Below are 18,402 nucleotides of genomic sequence, written 5' to 3' on the forward strand. Positions count from 1 at the left end.
AAGAGTGAGTATGAAGTACAAAAGTATAGCGTATAAAATCCTAAGGGGCAGTTTTAACCTTTTTACCCCATATTGCAAAACGTCCTAATGCATGGGAAATCTGGGAACTAGGGTTCTACAAAGGCCGGTCAAGTGTACTCTGAGTAGGGGAAACCCTAGTGGGAAACACTGGAGAGGGGATATAAACCGAGAAAAGCATGCATGTTAGCTATGATAAACTGTATCAATGATCAAAATAAACCTTACCTAGTGTCCAGGAGCTAAAAAAAAGCTTCATTGGAATACATGGAGACAGGGATCATGGTAAAATAACATGTTTTTAAGTGCAAATGTATTCGAAATAAGAAGATCTTCATATTAGATTATCAGAAATTAATGCCAATGTTTGCTGTTGGTCCCAAGCCTAGGTAAAGGAGGGTTCGGAAAAACCTAGCCAAACCCATTTTACATGGTTTCTACAACTTATATGACAAACGTGTGATGGTAGGGCGTTCTTTAAGAAAATAAGCGACTTGCTGCACTATGGCCGGTTTTAGTGATAAGTGGGCAAGGTTAGCTAAAGCGTCCTTATAAGCGATACGCCATGTTAGGGCTTGGATGCAGTGCTAAGTAGGCAAGGGTATAGTTCTTAGGGCTTAGGGTCTAGGGTTTTTAGTGTTTATAGTTTTGAGCAAATTGCAGTAGCACCCCAAAATGGAGGTCTTAAAGCACTGACACCCCACTTTATATTTGAAAAATATAGACACCCCAAAATTGGATTTTCATTGGAAACATTAGTCCAATTTGTCACTAAAAACTGTTAAATCACTGTTTATTAATTTTTTTCAATTCCAAAAATAACACTCACAAAGAAGTGATTTAAAATAAATAAAAAAACACATTTACAAAAGTATAAAATAAAAAAGAACTTATAAATAAGAAGAGTTGCAATACTTCTCTCTCTTTAATCTCCTTCTTCATGCGCCATGACGAGTGCAGGTAAAGAAGCTAGTATAGAAGTGTCGGATTAGATTGGCATCTTGGAACATACGATTTTTAATAGGTAAGAACTTAGAATTAATAGATGTTATGAGGAAACGAAGGATTAATACAACTTCCATTTAAGAGACTAGATGGAAGGGTAAAAAAGCTGAAAAGGTGGATGACTTTAAACTTTGGTAAATTGGGGATAAAAGAAAAAAAGAAAAGAAAAAAGAAAAGAAAAAAGAAAAAGAAAAAGATAAAGGAATAGGTATAATAATGGATAAGATTTAAAAAAACGATGTGTTGGATGTTAGAAGATCAGGTTAAAGGATTATTGCTACCAAGCTTGTAATGGAGAAAGAGATCGTAAGAATACTTGGTGCATCTGCACCTTAAGTAGGACTAGAGGATAGTCTAATGTTACAATTTGGGAAAATATGGATGGATTAGTGCAAGGAATTCATCAAGGAGAAAAGATTATTGTAGGGGTTGATCTAAATGGACACATTAGGAAAGATAAAAAAGGTTATTAAAGTGTACATGGGGTTATGGTTTTGGAGAGAGAGATGAGGAAGGATCTCAATTGTAGTTATTGCTGTTGTTTTTTACCTATCATAAATTACTTCAATAAGGGGGGAGCACTTAATGACCTTTAAAAGTGAACTTTACAGTAGCCAAATAGATTTCTTCTTAACTAGAAGGTTTGATAGATTATTGTGCAAGGATTGCAAGGTGATACCAAGGGAAAGCTTAGCCACACAACATAGATCAGTGGTCTTGGATGTTTGCTTGACTCCACAAACTCATAAAATGTGCGAGAATAACTATCTTAGTATAAGGTGGTGAAATTTTAAAGGAGATCGCTTGAAATCTTTCACTACTGAAGTAGTCAAATAAGGGAAGGGAGAATTTGAGAGGGACATTAACACAATGTGGAATTAGATAGCTACATGTATTAGGAAGGTGGCTAAAGATGTTATGTGAATTAAAAGAAAAGCACCATTCTTATAGAGAGACTTGGTGGTGGGATGGTGAGGTTCAAGTAGCCACTAAAAAGAAGAAAGCTAGCTTTAAGGCATGGCGGAGGGCCAAGGAAGTAGAGGATCTGCAAAGGTATAAATTGGCTAAAAATGAAGATAAAAAAAATTGTGGGAAAGACAAGGGAGAAGAAGTATGAAGATTTAAATATAAGCTAGGCATGAAGGAGGGGGAAAACTATTTATGAGATGGCCAAAATAAGGATAGAAAGAGTGGAGATCTAGACCATGTTAGATGTATTAAAAGTGAAGATATTAAAATACTAGTACGTGATGAGGGCATTAGGACAAGGGCATAAGAAGAAAAGGAAAATCTATTTTCTAGTCTACTATGAACATTCTTTAGGTCAAATAGTTACAACATTCGCCATGGTGCCAATTTTCAATCATGTATATGGAGAACTTTGATTCCAAAGTAGAAGAAGCTCTAAGGAGGATGAAAGTAGGCAAAACACAAGGTCCTAATGAAATCCAATAGAAGTAAGGAAGAGCTTAGGAACCAACTCCGCCAGTGTTTTGCTGCCGGTCCCAAGCCCAGGTAAAGGAGGAGGGTTGGTGCGTCAGGTCGGCAGCCGGCACCGGAAAAAATCTAGCCAAACCTTTTTTCATGGATTCGACCTTATATGATAAAAGCTATGCTAGGGCGTTCCTCGACAAAAGAAGCGACGCGCTACACTATGGCTCGGGTGTAGTGATAAGTGGGCAAGGGTTAGCTAGGGCGCCCCCTGTAAGCGACGCGTCTCATCGGCGCCCGGATGCGGTGATAAGTAGGCAAGGGTTCCAGCGCCGTGGACGAGTGCGGGTAAAGAAGCTAGTCCATAAGCGTAGGATTAGATTGATATCTTGGAACATAGGATCTTTAACTGGTAAGAGCTTAGAATTGATTGATGTTATGAGGAGAAGAAGGATTAATGTAGCTTGCATCCAAGAGACTAGATGGAGGGGTAAAAAAGCCAAAGAGTTGGATGACTTTAAACTTTGGTATACTGGGGATAAAACAAATAAAAATGGAGTGGATATAATAGTGGATAAAGATTTAAAAAATGATGTGGTGGATGTTAAAAGAGTGGGTGATAGGATTATTGCTATCAAGCTTGTAATGGAGAAAGAATGCATAAATATAATTTATGCATATGCACCTAAAGTAGGATTAGATGAAAGTCTAAAGCTAGAATTTTGGGAAAGTATGGATGGATTAATGCAAGGAATTCGTCAAGGAGAAAAGATTATCATAGGAGGTGATTTAAATGGACATATTGGAAAAGATCAAAGAGGATATGAGAGTGTTCATGGAGGATATGGTTTTGGAGAAAGGAATGAGGAGGGGATTTCAAATTTGGATTTTGCTACTGCTTTTGATCTATCTATATTAAATACTTACTTCAAAAAGAGAGATGAACATTTAATTACTTTCAAAAGTGGACAGCATAGAAGCCAAATAGATTTCTTCCTAACTAGAAGGACTGATAGATTGTTGTGCAAGGATTGCAAGGTGATACCGGGGGAAAGCTTAACTGCACAACATAGATTTGTGGTCTTGGATATGTGCTTAGTCCCAAGAACACATAAAAGGTCCAAGGTAAACTATCCCAGAATAAGATGGTGGAATTTGAAAGGAGAGTACTCTAAATCCTTCATTAATGAAGTAGTCAAACAAGGAAAATGGGATTTTAAAGGGGATACCAATGCAATGTGGAATGAGATGGCTATGTGTATTAAGAAGGTGGCTAAAGATGTTCTAGGTGAATCAAAAGGAAAGACCCATTCTTATAGAGAGACGTGGTGGTGGGATAGTGAGGTTCAAGCTGCCATTAGGAATAAAAAAGCTAGTTTTAAGGCATGGCAAAGAACTAAAGATGTTGAGGATCTTCATAGGTATAGGTTGGATAGAAATGAAGCTAAGAGAATTGCAGGAAAAGCAAGGGAAAGGAAGTATAAAGAGTTGTATAATAAATTGGGCACAAAGGAAGGGGAAAAATCTATTTATAAGATAGCTAAGATGAGGGATAGGAAGAGTAGAGATCTTGACCATGTTAGATGTATTAAAAATGGAGATGGTAAAGTATAAGTTTGTGAGAAGGATATTAAGAAAAGATGGGAAACCTATTTCTCTAGTTTACTAAATGAGCATTCTTCAAGCACTTATTTTTCGGACTATTACACTTTTCACCAAGGCACCAAGGTCCGAACTTATATACGTAGAATTTCGATGTCCGAAGTAAAAGAAGCTTTAAGGAGGATGAAACTCGGCAAGACACAAGGTCCTGATGAAATCCCAATTGAAGTATGGAAGAGCTTAGGAACCCATGGACTAGTTTGATTGACTAAGTTGTTTAATAAGATTATGAGCACAGGGAAAATGCCAGATGATTGGAGGAGAAGTGTTGTGGTTCCAATTTACAAAAATAAAGGAGATATTCAAAGTTGTAATAACTATAGGGGCATTAAATTGATGAGCCATACGATGAAATTATGGGAGAGAATAATTGAAACCCGTTTGAGACACTTAACTACAGTTACGGAGAACCAATTTGGGTTTATGCCGGGAAGATCTACAACGGAGGCTATTTACTTAATTAGGAGACTTATGGAAAGGTATAGAGAATGTAGGAAAGATCTTCATATGGTATTTATTGACCTAGAAAAAGCTTATGATAGAGTCCCTAGAGCGTTAATTTGGCAAGTACTAGAGAAAAGAAGTGTTGCAAGTAAATATATAGATATAGTTAAGGATATGTATGATGGTTCGGTGACTAGTGTTAGAACAGTGGGGGGACAAAGTAATGAATTCCCGATAGCAGTTGGGCTACATCAAGGGTCAACTTTAAGCCCATATCTATTTGCACTAGTAATGGATGAATTAACCAAAGACATTCAAGATGAGGTCCCCTGGTGTATGCTTTTTGCGGATGATATTATGTTGATTGATGAGACCTAAGTGGGGATTAATACCAAATTAGAATCATGGAGATTAGCTTTGGAATCAAAAGGCTTTAAACTTAGTAGATCGAAGACAAAATATTTAGTTTGTAACTTTAGTCATAATCGGCCAGATGATGAGGTGGTGATACTTGACGATAAAGAGATTCCTCAGAGTGATTGTTTTAGGTACCTAGGTTCAATCATAAGTAAAAGAGGTGATTTGGAAGATGAGGTTTCCCAAAGAATTAAAATAGGGTGGATGAAGTGGAGAGGTGCGTCCGGGGTCTTATGTGATCGGCGTATTCCATTAAAGCTTAAAGGAAAATTTTATAGGACCGTTGTTCGACCAGCTATCATGTACGGTGCAGAGTGTTGGGCTGTTAAAAAGAATCATATAGATAAACTCAGTGTAGCAGAAATGAGGATGCTAAGATGGATGAGTGGCAAAACTAGGATGGATAAGATAAGAAACGATCATATTAGAGTTGGGCTGGGAGTTGCTCCCATAAGTTATAAGCTTAGAGAAAGTCGTTTGAGGTGGCACGGCCACGTTCAACGGAGACCTATAAATGCTCCTGTACGGAGAAGTGATATAATCCATATTGAAGGAACTAGAAGAGCTAGGGGTAGACCTAAGATAACCTTAGGAGAAGTGGTGAGAAAGGATCTGTATAGCTTAGGCCTTGTATCTAGCATGGCCTCGAACAGAACCGATTGGAGGGCAAGAATCCATGTAGCCGACCCCATTTAGTTGGGACAAGGCTTATTGTTGTTGTTGTATGAGTACAAGGAAAATGCTAAATGAATGGGAGGAGAAGCATCGAGATGTAAACAGATCCATCAAGCATAGGGTCCCTCAGAATTTAGACCCAAAACAAGGCCCTAGTGGCACATGAAGGAGTTGGCCAAAATCTTAGAAGGGCAACAATGTCATTTCTCCACCCCTTTGAAAACCAAAAGATCCCAGTTAGTTCCAGAATAATTTTAGGATCCAACATTTACTTTTTGTTTTTTGATTGGATTAGTGGTTTGAGTCCTTGTCTGAGTAGGAGTCCCAGTTGGAATCTCATTTTCAAGTATGATTCCTTCTGGAAGTTGGTTGTTTATTTTTGCAAGTTATCTTTGTTTAGGAGTTCTTTAGAAGACTCCTTTCTAGTTATTTTATTTAAGTTGTTGAGTTGTAAAGTAATCCCGATCTAAAGTAGATAATCTAGTTTGAGTATAGGTAAGTTTCCTAAGTTAAGTCTTAATTCATTTCCCTCAAGTGTAAGGCTATATAAAGCCCCCATTTCATTGTAAGCAAATTAGTTGAAGCGTCCATAAAATTCAGAGACTTGGAGTTGTGGGAAGCTAGCCCACGACCTGGGTTTGAGGGATTAAGAGTGTTTTTCCAGTTGTTCTGAGTAATGTTTTAGCTGCTGTCTATGATATTCAGACCTGGACAGCAAGGATTCATACCCTAATTGATCTATTGTGAGAATACTAAGGAAATTATCTGCTATTCGGACCTGAACAGCAGAGTTGCAGACCCTAATTTGTTGCTGTCCTTTTAGAGATTAGTCCAAACACCAAGGAATTAAACCCTAGATTGCCTGCTGCTTTTTTAGAAAAGATCCTACTTCTGGCCTAGTATTCCTGGGTTACATCACATCGGGATTCCAATTTACAAAAATAAAGGAGATATTCAAAGATGTAATAACTATTGAGGTATCAAACAGATGGGTTATACTATGAAGATATGGGAGAGTGTAATTGAAATCTGTTTGAGAGAAGTAACCGCTATTACAGAGAACCAAGTTAGCTTTATGCGGGGAAGATTTATAACTGGAGTTATTTATCTTATTAGGAGACTTATGGAAAGGTGTAGAGAGTGTAGGAAAGATCTTTATATGGTCTATATTGACCTAGAAAAAGCTTATGATAGGTTCCTAGAGCGTTAATTTGGCAAGTACTTAAGAAAAGAAATGCTGCAAGTAAACATGTGGACATAGTTAAAGATATGCATGATGGTCCAATCACAATGTAAGAACAACCCGCGGAGACGGGGTGGTGAATTCCCAATTACAGTTAGGCTACATTAAGGATTAACTTTAAGCACATATTTATTTGCACTTACAATGGATGGATTGACCAAAGACATTTAAGATAAAGTTCTTTAGTTTATTCTTTTGCTAATAATATTGTTTTGATAGATGAGACACACAAATAGGGATTAGTACCAACTAGCAAGTTAGAATCATGGAGAGCAACTTTGGAATCAAAAGGCTTTAAACTAAGTAGAATGAAGACGGAATATCTATTGTGTAACTTTGGTCATATTATCAAGCGGATGATGAAGTGGTAAAACTTGATGAGAAGGAGATTCCACAAAGCGATTGCTTTAGGTACCTTAGCTTAATCATAAATAAAAAATGCGTTATAGAGGATGATTTCTCAAATAATTAAAATAGCATGGATGAAGTAGAGAGGTGCATCCGAGGTCGGTGTGATTGTTGAATTCCTTTAAATCTCAAAGGAAAATTCTATATGACCATAGTACGACCGGTTATGATGTATGTTGCAGAGTGTTGAGTTGTAAAGAAACATCATATAGGTAAACTCATGTAACAGAAATGAAGATGCTAAGATGGGTGAGTGACAAAACTAAGAAGGATAAGATAATGAATGATCATATTTGAGCTGGTATGGGTGTAGCTCTGGAAAATGATAAGTTACAAGAAAGCTGTTTGAGGTGGGATAGCCATGTTCAAAGTAGGCCTGTAAATGCCCCTTTATGGAGAAACAATTTAATTTAGATTGAAGGAATTAGAAAAACTTGACCGAGATATGCAATTTTTTGGCATCAACTAGGTGATCCATCTCGGTGGGTTTTAGCGTCCCAATTGTGAAACTTGGTATTTAGCTTATTCAAGGCCTTTTGAACACATTGGTGGCCTTGGATGTGTCAGAAACAACCCTAAGTATGATTTCTAAGTCTGTCCATAGTGTGAAACCGACATGTTGTAGGATTAAGGAATGAAAGATTATACAACATGTAATATAGAAATTTTAAGGCATATAAATGAAAAGCAAGTGTATCAAATGCATCAAATAACTTAAGTATCATCAAAATTCCATCTATATGAGTATCACAATCTCAATTTTCAAGAATAGAATAATAAAATTTTACAACCATTAGAAGTTCTATATAAGTCATTAAATCATAAGTTCATAAGACAAGAAAAGAATGATTGATCTTCCTTCGATGTTTTAGATGTGCTTAGAGTAGTTGCAAGTTAAAATCTAGCTGAAATCCGCAAAAAAAGGGCAAAAATTGAGAGTTCTAGTGAGATATGGTAAGATTTAGGGCGAGATATAGAGAAATTTAGGGTGAGATATCCCAACTCTCTACTCTCAATGTCCATCTCATCTCGCTTATTTGAAAAAGAGAGATATCTCCCACCATGCCTAGGATAACCTTAGGGGAAGTGGTGAGAAAGGATATGCATAGCTTAGGCCTCTTATCTTGCCTTAATCAGAGCTGATTAGAAGGCAAGAATCCATGTTGCCAACTCCATTTAGCTAGGACAAGGCTTCTTGTTGTTGATCCTTGTAAGAGAAAATAATCTTGGACTCAATGGGGTATGGGAGAAAGTATGTAAAAGGAAATAGAGGCAAGAAAAAATACTTAATAAAAGGAATGTTCTTACTAGTAGCCTAATAATCAAGGTTAAGTCAGTAAATTCATAAAATAAACTTAAGTGAAAATTAGGGTTGGTTGATTATGACCCATGGGTAGGACTAAAACCCAAATAGAACCCAGTTACACCAAATAAACCTATTAGGTTGCACTAAATGAAGCCCACCATAGAACTAGATGTGCACTCTATTAATCCGTGCCAGAAGTACGGATGACTCCATCAATCTAGGAGAAATACATTGACCTTGTAGGTATAAATTGACTTTAAGAACTTGGATTAGGGGTTGCACTTATTAGAGGTTATGCTTTCTGAAATCAAAGGACCTATCAATGTGGTCGCCTCTGAACTCATTTTCTATCCATATTTGTGTTTTAGCAGGCTATTCTTTGTTGTTATTATCAAAGGACCTATCAATGTGGTCACCTCTGAACTCATTTTATCCATATTTGTGTTTTAGCAGGCTGTTCTTTGTTGTTATTCTTGTGTGATAGAAAAGGAAGCTGAGAAATCTTGGAGAACAAACTAGTTGGCCCTGTTACATAATTAGAAAGTTTAGGTGCTCTACAAAATTATAAAGTGAAGATTTTGTTACGAATTTTCTAGCAGGGTGTGTTTCCTTTTTTAGAACGGATTTAGAAATTCAAAAAGCTGGTGTTTATTTTTGAAATGTATCTAGAATTAGTAGGTTGAATTCCCATCGATTTTGGGTTTGGTTTAGGGCTGTAATATTCAGCTATAAGTAAAGGAACTTGAGGGTAGAGATGATGCTACAGCAGAATCGTCTCATTCTCCCCTTCTTCTGATTCTTTTCTCTTCTCTTCGTTTCTGGTTCTCTTATTTCTTCTTCTCATCTGCGGCTGCACCTCAGTAGGAAATTCTGGTTTTATTATTTGGTATCAGAGCCCTTCTACTGAGGTCGTGGTCACTGAGTGTCCATCTTATTTTGTTTTTATTTATTTATTTATTTTTTTAATCATGTGTGGCAGCAGCAGCTTTAAGCTGCAACTGTAATTGGGATGTTCCCATGAATTAGATTCCAAGAAGACAATACGTCTTCTATGTCTGTGATCAGTCATATTGTTCGTAACTAGTATTGTAAGCTGGTTGATCCTTCGAAAACTCTATCTAAGGAAGGTATCCCCTTCCAAATCACAAGTATTAAGTTGAAAGAAGCCGAAAATTATTTTCTTTAGGCAAAGGCAAAGTATGCATTTATCCATGAACAAGGAAATCAAAATACTAAAAAGCAGATTGTCCCACTGTTGATTCGAAGGACGCAACCACTGTTTCGGCACATGAAACTTGGATTCGTGAAGATGTTGTGGTTAAGGTATGGATTTGGAACAATGTTGATTCTCCTATTGCAAATAACATTATGCTTTTTGACACACCCAAGTAGATATGGGAGGACTTGTACGATTCCTTTGGTCAAGAAAAAAATGTTTTACGCATTTATGACTTATATGATCAGATGATTAGTTACTCTTAGAATGGTCGCTCATTGATGGAGTATTATAGTGGATTTAAAGGATTAGTTGAAGACTTGCAGCAACATCAGCCCCTTACTACTAATCTTGAAACTTTAAAGACAGAGGGATGAGTTCTGTGTTTCAAAATTCCTGGCTGGTGTAGATCTAGAGTATTCAATAGGTAAAAGTCAAATTTTAACATTTGAAACTATTCCTACTTGAGTGATGCTTTCTACAGATTATTTAGAATTAGTGGCAGAAAAGTACTCTAGGACGCAAAGAGAATGCAATGATAGATGCTGGCCGTGGCCATGGCTCTTATCCATCACGTGGAAGGGGTAGTGGCTGAGGAAGAGGAAGGGGAGGAGGTCGTACTCCCCCTCCAAATTTATCCAAGGGAAATTGGGTTTGTTCTTACTATGGCAAACAAAATCACACAGAAGATTGTTTTTGGGACAAATATGGCCGTCTTTGAATCGCTAGAGAATTATGTTAATCTGACAGCATCCACTAGAGAAAACACTACTGATAACTCATTTGGGTCTGCTCCTATGGCGTCTACAATCTCCTTGTGTCCTAATGTTGACCTTAATCAAATCCTAAATTGCTTACAAAAGTTAGAGCAAAGTCAAAGTACATCCACTTTCAATCTTGCCCAAACAGGTATATCTACTAAGTTTTATGCTTTGGATTCTTGGATTGTAGACTCTAGGGCATCTGCACATATGACAGGTATTTTTATCTGTATTTCCATTTTTGTGAGTTTCCTAACCCTACTCCTATTGTTATAGCAGATGGTGAAAATTCTTCTGCTGTTGGTGATGGAAGTGTTCCTCCTTTACCAAATTTAAACCTTTCCTTTGTCTTCATTTATTCCAAAATTTTAGTGAATCTTATTTTTGTAAGTCGTATTGCTAAAGCCCTTACATTGTCTTGTATTATTCTTTCCATTTGCTTGAATTTCAAGATCTTCGGACCAAAAGGAGGATTGATTGTGGAATTGAGAAAGATGGGCTGTACTATTTGATTGATTTTGATGCTTCTGCTGTAAAGGTGTACAGTGTGTCTCCGTTGGATTGGCATCATCGTTTGGGACACCTTTCTGCTAGTAGGCTTAAGTTGGTAGTACCTGATTGCAAGGTTGTTATTTTTATAACATGAGAGGCATGTGAGTTAGGTAAAAATCATAGGACAAATTTCCTACTAGAATTGAACCTAGAAGTACAAGTTTGTTTTCTTTAGTTCATTCCGATGTTTGGGGGCCTTGTCGTATTCTTAATCAGTTTGGTTTTCAGTACTTTATTATTTTTGTAGATGACTTTTCCAGATTTACTAGGTTATTTATAATAAAAGATCGGAGTGAAGTTCTGAAAATAATTACAGATTTCTTTGCTGAAATTTCTACTCAATTCAATACGTCTGTCAAAATTTTTTGTATGGATAATGCTTTGGAGTACATGTAAAATGAAATTTCTGATTTATGTTCTACTAAAGGTATTCTCCATTAAACTGGTTGCTCATAAACACCACAATAGAAAGGTGTAGTGGAGTGGAAACATAGGCATTTGTTAGAAGTAGCGAGGTCCCTTATGTTCCATATGGGTGTACCCTAGCGATAATGGTGTGATGCAATACTTACTACCTATACCTTGATAAATCAAGTGCCATCCTCAGTTTTGTAAGATGAAATACAATTTCGACTTGTTTTGGTTGTGTATGTTTTGCACATGTTTTATGTCAACCAAAAGATAAGTTTTCACCTAAGGCTCATAAGTGCATTTTTCTAGGTTATTCTTGTACCAAAAGGGATACAAAGTTTTTTACCCTTTGATTAAGTGTTAATTTATCACAGTTGACGTTACTTTCTTAGAGGATACCGTATTATGATCCTAATCGGTCGTCGAAGATGATAAGTTTGACCCCCCCTTTATCTTGGTGGTGCCATTTCCTATAGAGACACTTAGATTGGAGGAGTTTTTTGAGGAAGAATTAGATTGTGGTACTCCTGAAGAACCGCTTGTATTTCCTGGTCCGGATGAGGTGCTACTTCAATTTCCATTGGTACAGGTCTCATCGGAGGAAGAAACAAAAACAATTAGATGGTACAACAATTGACATCACTTTTACAGATCCTCCTCCAACCTCTAATAATCCTGAGGAAAGGTAAGCGTTCTTGTTCTCAATGTTCAGATGTTATGTATCTTATCTCTCATTATGTTACGACCCTTCTTGCCTATTCATTACCATAGCCTTACCAGGTCTCTATAATCTATTATTGTTCCATCTACAAACTCTGAGGCTCTCTCTGATTTGGGTTGGAAAGTTGCTATAGAGTTTGAATTTGGGGCCTTTATTCGAGGTAAAGACCTTGTTAGATGCCGTTGGGTATTTGTGATTAAACATAATTCTGATGGATTTGTGGAGCACCTTAAGGCTCGATTGGTTGCAAAGGGGTATACTCAGTATGGTCTAGATTTTTTTGAAACCTTCTCCCTTGTAACTTGTTTGAATTTTTTGAGTATTTTATTATCATTGGCGTCCAACTTAGGGTGGCCTCTTTATCAGTTAGATGTAAAAAATGCCTTTTTTGTATGGACATTTGGCTGAAGAAGTGTATATAGAGCAACCTTCTAGATTTGTTGCTTAAGGGGGAACTCTAAAGTATGTCGACTTCACAAGTCAATTTATGGATTGAAACAATCCCCAAGAGTGTGGTTTGAAAAGTTCAGTTCAATATTATCTCAAGTGGGATTTTCCCAGTGTTGTTCAGATCACTATGTCTTTGTAGGAAAGACAAAGTCTAGAGTTGTGTTACTAATTGTTTTTGTGGATGACATAATTGTTTCTAGGAGTGATAATGATGTAGGCATTGATGAAGTGAAGAAATTTCTGAGTACCCGATTCTAGATAAAGGACTTGGGGCATTAACAGTATTTTCTTGGAATACAAATTCTTCGGAGTGTTCACGGGATTAGCCTTTTTTAGTGATAGTATGTGTTGGACTTGCTGGTTGAAACTAGCATGCTTGGGTGTAAGCCTGTTGATACACCTGTAGACCCTTCATCTCAAACTTACCAAGGACGGAGGAGAGGACTTGTGAACCCTCAGAGATACAGACGGTTAGTAGGAAAGCTTACATATCTTACGGTGACTTGTCCAGACTTGTCATATGTTATAGGTGTTGTTAGCCAGTTCATGCACTCTCCTAAGAAGCCTCATTGGGATGCTATGCTATGTATCTTATATTATTTCAAGAAGGCTCCAAGAAAGGGCTTGTGTACAAGAGAAATGCACATTTGAAGTTGTGTGCTTATTCAGATGCAGAATAGGCTGGGTCACGAGATGATTGGAGATCCAATTTTGGTTATTGTACTTTCCTTGGAGGGAATTTGGTCACTTGGAGGAGTAAGAAGCAAATTACAGTGGTTCGGTCTAGTGTGGAGGGAAAGTATCATGCTATGGCTCGCATGGTGTCAGAATTTTTTTGGGTCAAGTCCTTCCTGAAAGAAGTTGGTATTGAAATTAAAGACCCAGCTGAGATGTTTTGTGATAATCAGGCTGCTATCTACATCGCCAGTAATCCAATGTTTCATGAGAGGACCAAACATGCTGCTGAGGTGGATTTGCATTTTGTGCGAGACACAGTCATGAGAGCCGTCATAGCTACACCCTACGTTGCTTCTGTTGAACAAGTTGGAGATATTAAGTCCTTATCTGGTCTAGCCTTTTGTGGAAGGTGCCACAAGCTGGGAGTTGGTGATTAATACTCTCTAGTTTTGGGGGGGGGGGGGGGGGGTTGTTTCAATTCTTGTGATAGAAAAGGAAGGTGAGAAATCTTGGAGAAAAAGCTGGCCTGCCCTGTTACAGAATTAGAAAGTTTAGGTGCTCTACAAAATTAGGAAGTGAAAATTCTGTTACTAATTTTCTAGTAGGCTGTGTTTCCTTTTCCAGAACAGATTTAAAACTTCAGAATTTTGGTGTTTATTTTTGGAATGTATCTAGAATTGGTAGGTTGAATTCCCATCGATTTTGGGTTTGGTGTAGGGCTGTAATATTCAACTATAAATAAAGGAACTTGACGCCAAAGACAATGCTACAGCAGAATCGTCTCTGCCTCCTCTTCTTCTTCTGATTCTCTTCTCTTCTCTTCTTTTCTGGTTCTCTTATTTCTTCTTCATATTTGCAGCTGCTCCTCAGTAGGAGATTCTGGTTTTGTTATATTCTGTGTGTTGGTGCCAAACTGCCAATGATATACTTGAAACTGCTGCTTTATAGGACTGATATCCTCATCAATTCTTCCCAACTTGGAAAAATTCACCTCTAGTGAATGGAAGCTTTGGTAGTAGTACTCAAGCATGTCTAGGATGAACGTTGTAGCTCCTTGTTAGTAATCCAAGCATCATCAATCTTAGGACCTTCCTCTCATGTAGATATAAAACTCTCATCAAGAATTCTCTAAACTTCTGTCGTTCTTTTTGAAATTTTAGTAGAGGTGGAAGTAGTAGGAAGGGAGAGAGTTTGATCAATTAGGTCATCAAGAACAAAAGGAAGGGCTTAAAGTTCATCTACATAGAATGAAACAATAATAAGTGTACCATGGACCCATGGTAGAGAACAGGGTCCTCTACATTGAAAATATTATTCATCTCCATATCAGTTGGCAGATCAAGGACATATGAGCTAGCACCTATTTGTTTTTAGAACTTTGAATTGACCATGATGAGCATGTATTTTGCTTGCTTTCTATTTTGTAAGACGTCATGGTTCTATCCAAACCTTCACAATATCTCCTTTTTGAAATGCTTTTGTAGTCGTTGATGCTCATATGCTTTGGATTCATATTGTTCATTACTCAATGATATATGCTAGCCTATATCTGCATCTAACTCAAATATATGTTGGGTAAAAGAGTTAATGACAGATAGATCCTAGAGCTGGACGCTGTAGGAATGAGCTCTATGGGTGCCCTAGCTGATATCCTAAAGAAATCACAAACGGTGACAGACTAGAAGTTTGATTTTTTACCTCTTATAGGCAAATTTAGTTTTGGTAAGGACATGGTCCCAATTGGCAGGTACTCTCCTATAGGTTTACCTCTTATTGACAACCTCAGTTTGTATCATTCTAGGGTGGAGAGCAGAGGAGAGATGAAGCTAAGTACCAATAGAGTCCTTTAAAATGACTAGTAAACTTGACTTCCCTATCGGACATTATTGTGTTAGCCAACCCATCGAACTTGACAAGTTCGTGTTAGAAGAGTTTAGCAACAACTGATGCATTGGAAGTTTTGGAAAAGGGGATAATGTTTGGCATTTTCAAAAAGTGGTCTACTATCACAGATACTGAGCTACATCATCTTGAAGTCCTAGATAGGCCAAAACAGCTCTTGAAATGGGGCATGTGGCATTGGTAGGTGAGTACACATTTTGCTTTTTTTGTTTAGAAATTTGACATGTCGTGCATTGACTTACAACTCTAGCAACATCTCTATTGAGTCTTGGCTAGCAAGGATTTAAGTCTCGGCCCATATCATTTCGTCTCGGGTGAGTTGTCTGGGTATCACAGACCTACGAGATGATACAGACCAAAACCTCTGAAAATTTTAAATTCCATATTGTCTCCTTTGTTCTCTGTTTTGATTGTTTAGGTTGGTGATATTGTTGTCACTGGTGATGATGGCGATAAGATTACTTGCCTGGAGAGTAACTGGGGTTAAATGTGAAACAGAGATATAGGACAGCTTTGTTATTTTATAGCATTGAGATGGCCAGGTCTACTGGTGGGATCTTCTTGTCTAAAAGGAAATACACTCTTGATCCTCTATTTTAGACAGGTCTTTTGGTCTGGAACCAGCTGACACTCCTATTAATGCAAACCTCATCTCCAGAGCAAAGAAGGTGAACCAATAGATAAGAGAAGATATAACCACTTGGTTCGCTGTTTGACTTACCGTGCCCAAACATGTCCATACATTGGCTATGCAGTCAACCTTGTTACTCAGTATGTCCGTGATTCATATTCCCCATAGGAGGCAGGCTGTATTCTGTTGCTCTAGGCTATGGGCTTCTTTTCTCCTCCTCCTCTTCTCAGGGTTGAGCTTTTACTGATGCTGATTAGGTTGGCTTTCTTTATGATCGACTTTTATGGGAGGTAATCTGCTTACCTGTAGAAAAAAAAGCAGGCTGTTTTAACTCATTTTATTGCTAAAGCAGAGTTTTGTGCTATGGGACATTGCATTTGTGAACTCTTATGGCTCCGTGGACTTCTACTTGAGTTTGGTTGCCTTCTTTACTCTTCCTATCATCCTTGATACTTTACTGTAATAACAAATTTGCCATCAGCATTGTTCATAGTCCTGTACAGAACGAAGGGACTAAACATGTGTAGACTTATCGTTACTTCATCAAGGAGAAGCTTGGGCTATTCATTTTTTGTTTTGTTTGTTCCTTCTTATAACCAGTTGGAAGATGTATTTACCAAGAGGTCTTGTTGAGATTTTCTATTCTATCGTCTCCAAGTTGGTTATGTGTGATATCTATGCACCAACTTGAGGGGGAGTATTGTAGATGGGCAGAAGTATAGAATTGCCTTATTATGTTATTGTAGAGAATATGGAGATTAAGCTTACTTATGCCAATCTACTTGTACTAAAGAATGAGTTCAGAAATAAGGAACTACCAGATGTGGGATAAAACACACAATATTAACTGCTGGACAATTCACCCTTGTGCCCGTGTTACAACAGTTTAGAGGTAATCTGGTCATGTATCCATTCTAAAATGTTCTCTACCATATTATAAATAAAGAGGGCCTACTTCACGTTGTACACAAGTCATATTTTTTCTTATCTTCAACAGATTGGAACTGCCAAAAGACTGAAGGGAATGCTATTTCCATAGATGAGAAACTTATGGAGTAATTATCATTTGTTTTTCCATGACTCACCTAATATTTTTTATTTTTAATTGTTACCCTGGTTCCCTTGTATGAGTTCTTTCTCCATCTCTAGCCTAATCTGTTCGGGTTCCATTTGTTTTCCTGGTTTCCTTATTAATGTGAAATCCCACCTAGCCCTAATGCGGAAATCTTTATTGTAGGTCCGAAGACCCGAAGTGAAGGAAGAAGACAATTGTGGGCCATCTCAGTTGAACCCATTAGGTCCAACCTAGACCCTTGGAGGTAGATGATGTCATGATGATGATCCCAGTATGGAAACCCCGAGTGAGTTTGGAAGATGATGTGATTAGAATGAAGTTTGACTATAAAGGCGGACCAATAATACAATGACGACACCTTTGGAAGGTCCTATAAAGTCAGGTAAGACCCTTTCTTAAGTTGGTGAAGGACCCAGGTGAAGCTTGTGGCCGTTGGAGACCAAAATCTGATTTTTGGCCTTATTGTCAAGCTTGGTTGCTTTAAGTGACCAACCTTTCCAAGGGCAGTTTGGTCACTTTTTGGAAAATTAGGTTTTTGAAGCCTTGTATATTCCAATTTCGTTTTAATTCATCCCATAATGTTCTAAAGCCTCTGGAGAACGTGAGAAGAACCTTAGAGCCTCCTCTTTGAAGCCAAGGAAGATCCTTAAGCATCCGTTTAAGTTTTTGTCCGTTGATTCTTCTTCTAGAAGGTTAGTAATCGCTCTGTTTCTCTCTAGACCTACTCTCTCTTTTGTTTCTACCCAATTTTTTGATTGTGAGGAAGGTCTTATGCTACTGTAATGACCTAATCTTTAATCCTCAGTCTTAGAGTGAATCCCCATTCACTCTATTCTTTCCGTAGTCAATATGGTGTGATTTTGGTGTTTAACCTATCATGAGACCATGATCTATTCTTACTATTGTTATTTGATTCTAATCTATGTTAGATATATTCCTAGGTTGTTTTCTATGTATGATCTTTTATTTTCTTGTCTCTAGAATGAATCCCCATTCATTCTAGTCATTCCGTGAAGTCTACGGATCGATCCGCGAAGTAAACCTATATTGTGATCTGATAGATTTCTATTCCAATGACCATGTTTGATGCTTAGATCATGCTAGATAGTCTTCTATTACTGTTATAGATTTTTCCTTTTAATTTCGGAGTGTTCTGATCTTGAAAGAAGAGTTTTCGACCAATTTTGGGTTTTCTGTCCATACATCAGAGCATTGGTTGCTTTAAGCAACCAATGGTCAAGCCACCAACGGAGTCAATGACAACAACTTTTCTCCGTTTTAACCGTTTCGTCTTCGATCGTTAGGGTTTGTTCCTTATGTTCTATATATGTTTGTTTAGGGTTATTTTAGTGATTTTGGACTTGCCCTTTGATCTCTTTCTTGGAGTTTACGAAGT

At 37.6% G+C, this 18,402-nt stretch overlaps 1 protein-coding gene across 3 annotated transcripts in view; it reads left to right on the forward strand.

The window, feature by feature from the left end:
• LOC149012082 (LOW PSII ACCUMULATION protein (DUF1995)) overlaps positions 1–18,402 on the forward strand; it is an 86,853-nt gene that overhangs the window by 644 nt on the left and 67,807 nt on the right. Inside the window, exon 2 of one of the 3 annotated variants that reach the window (XM_089158014.1) lies at positions 17,169–17,388. The exons of the other annotated variants lie outside the window; for them this stretch is intronic. The gene's annotated coding sequence lies outside the window, so the exon portion shown is untranslated. The remainder of the gene's footprint in view (positions 1–17,168; positions 17,389–18,402) is intronic. 3 annotated transcript variants of the gene reach the window in all.

The sequence above is a fragment of the Hakea prostrata genome, chromosome 6 (genome assembly GCF_041222555.1).
Source record: "Hakea prostrata isolate BN-2017 chromosome 6, UWA_Hpros_2, whole genome shotgun sequence".
Classification (NCBI taxonomy): domain Eukaryota; kingdom Viridiplantae; phylum Streptophyta; class Magnoliopsida; order Proteales; family Proteaceae; genus Hakea; species Hakea prostrata.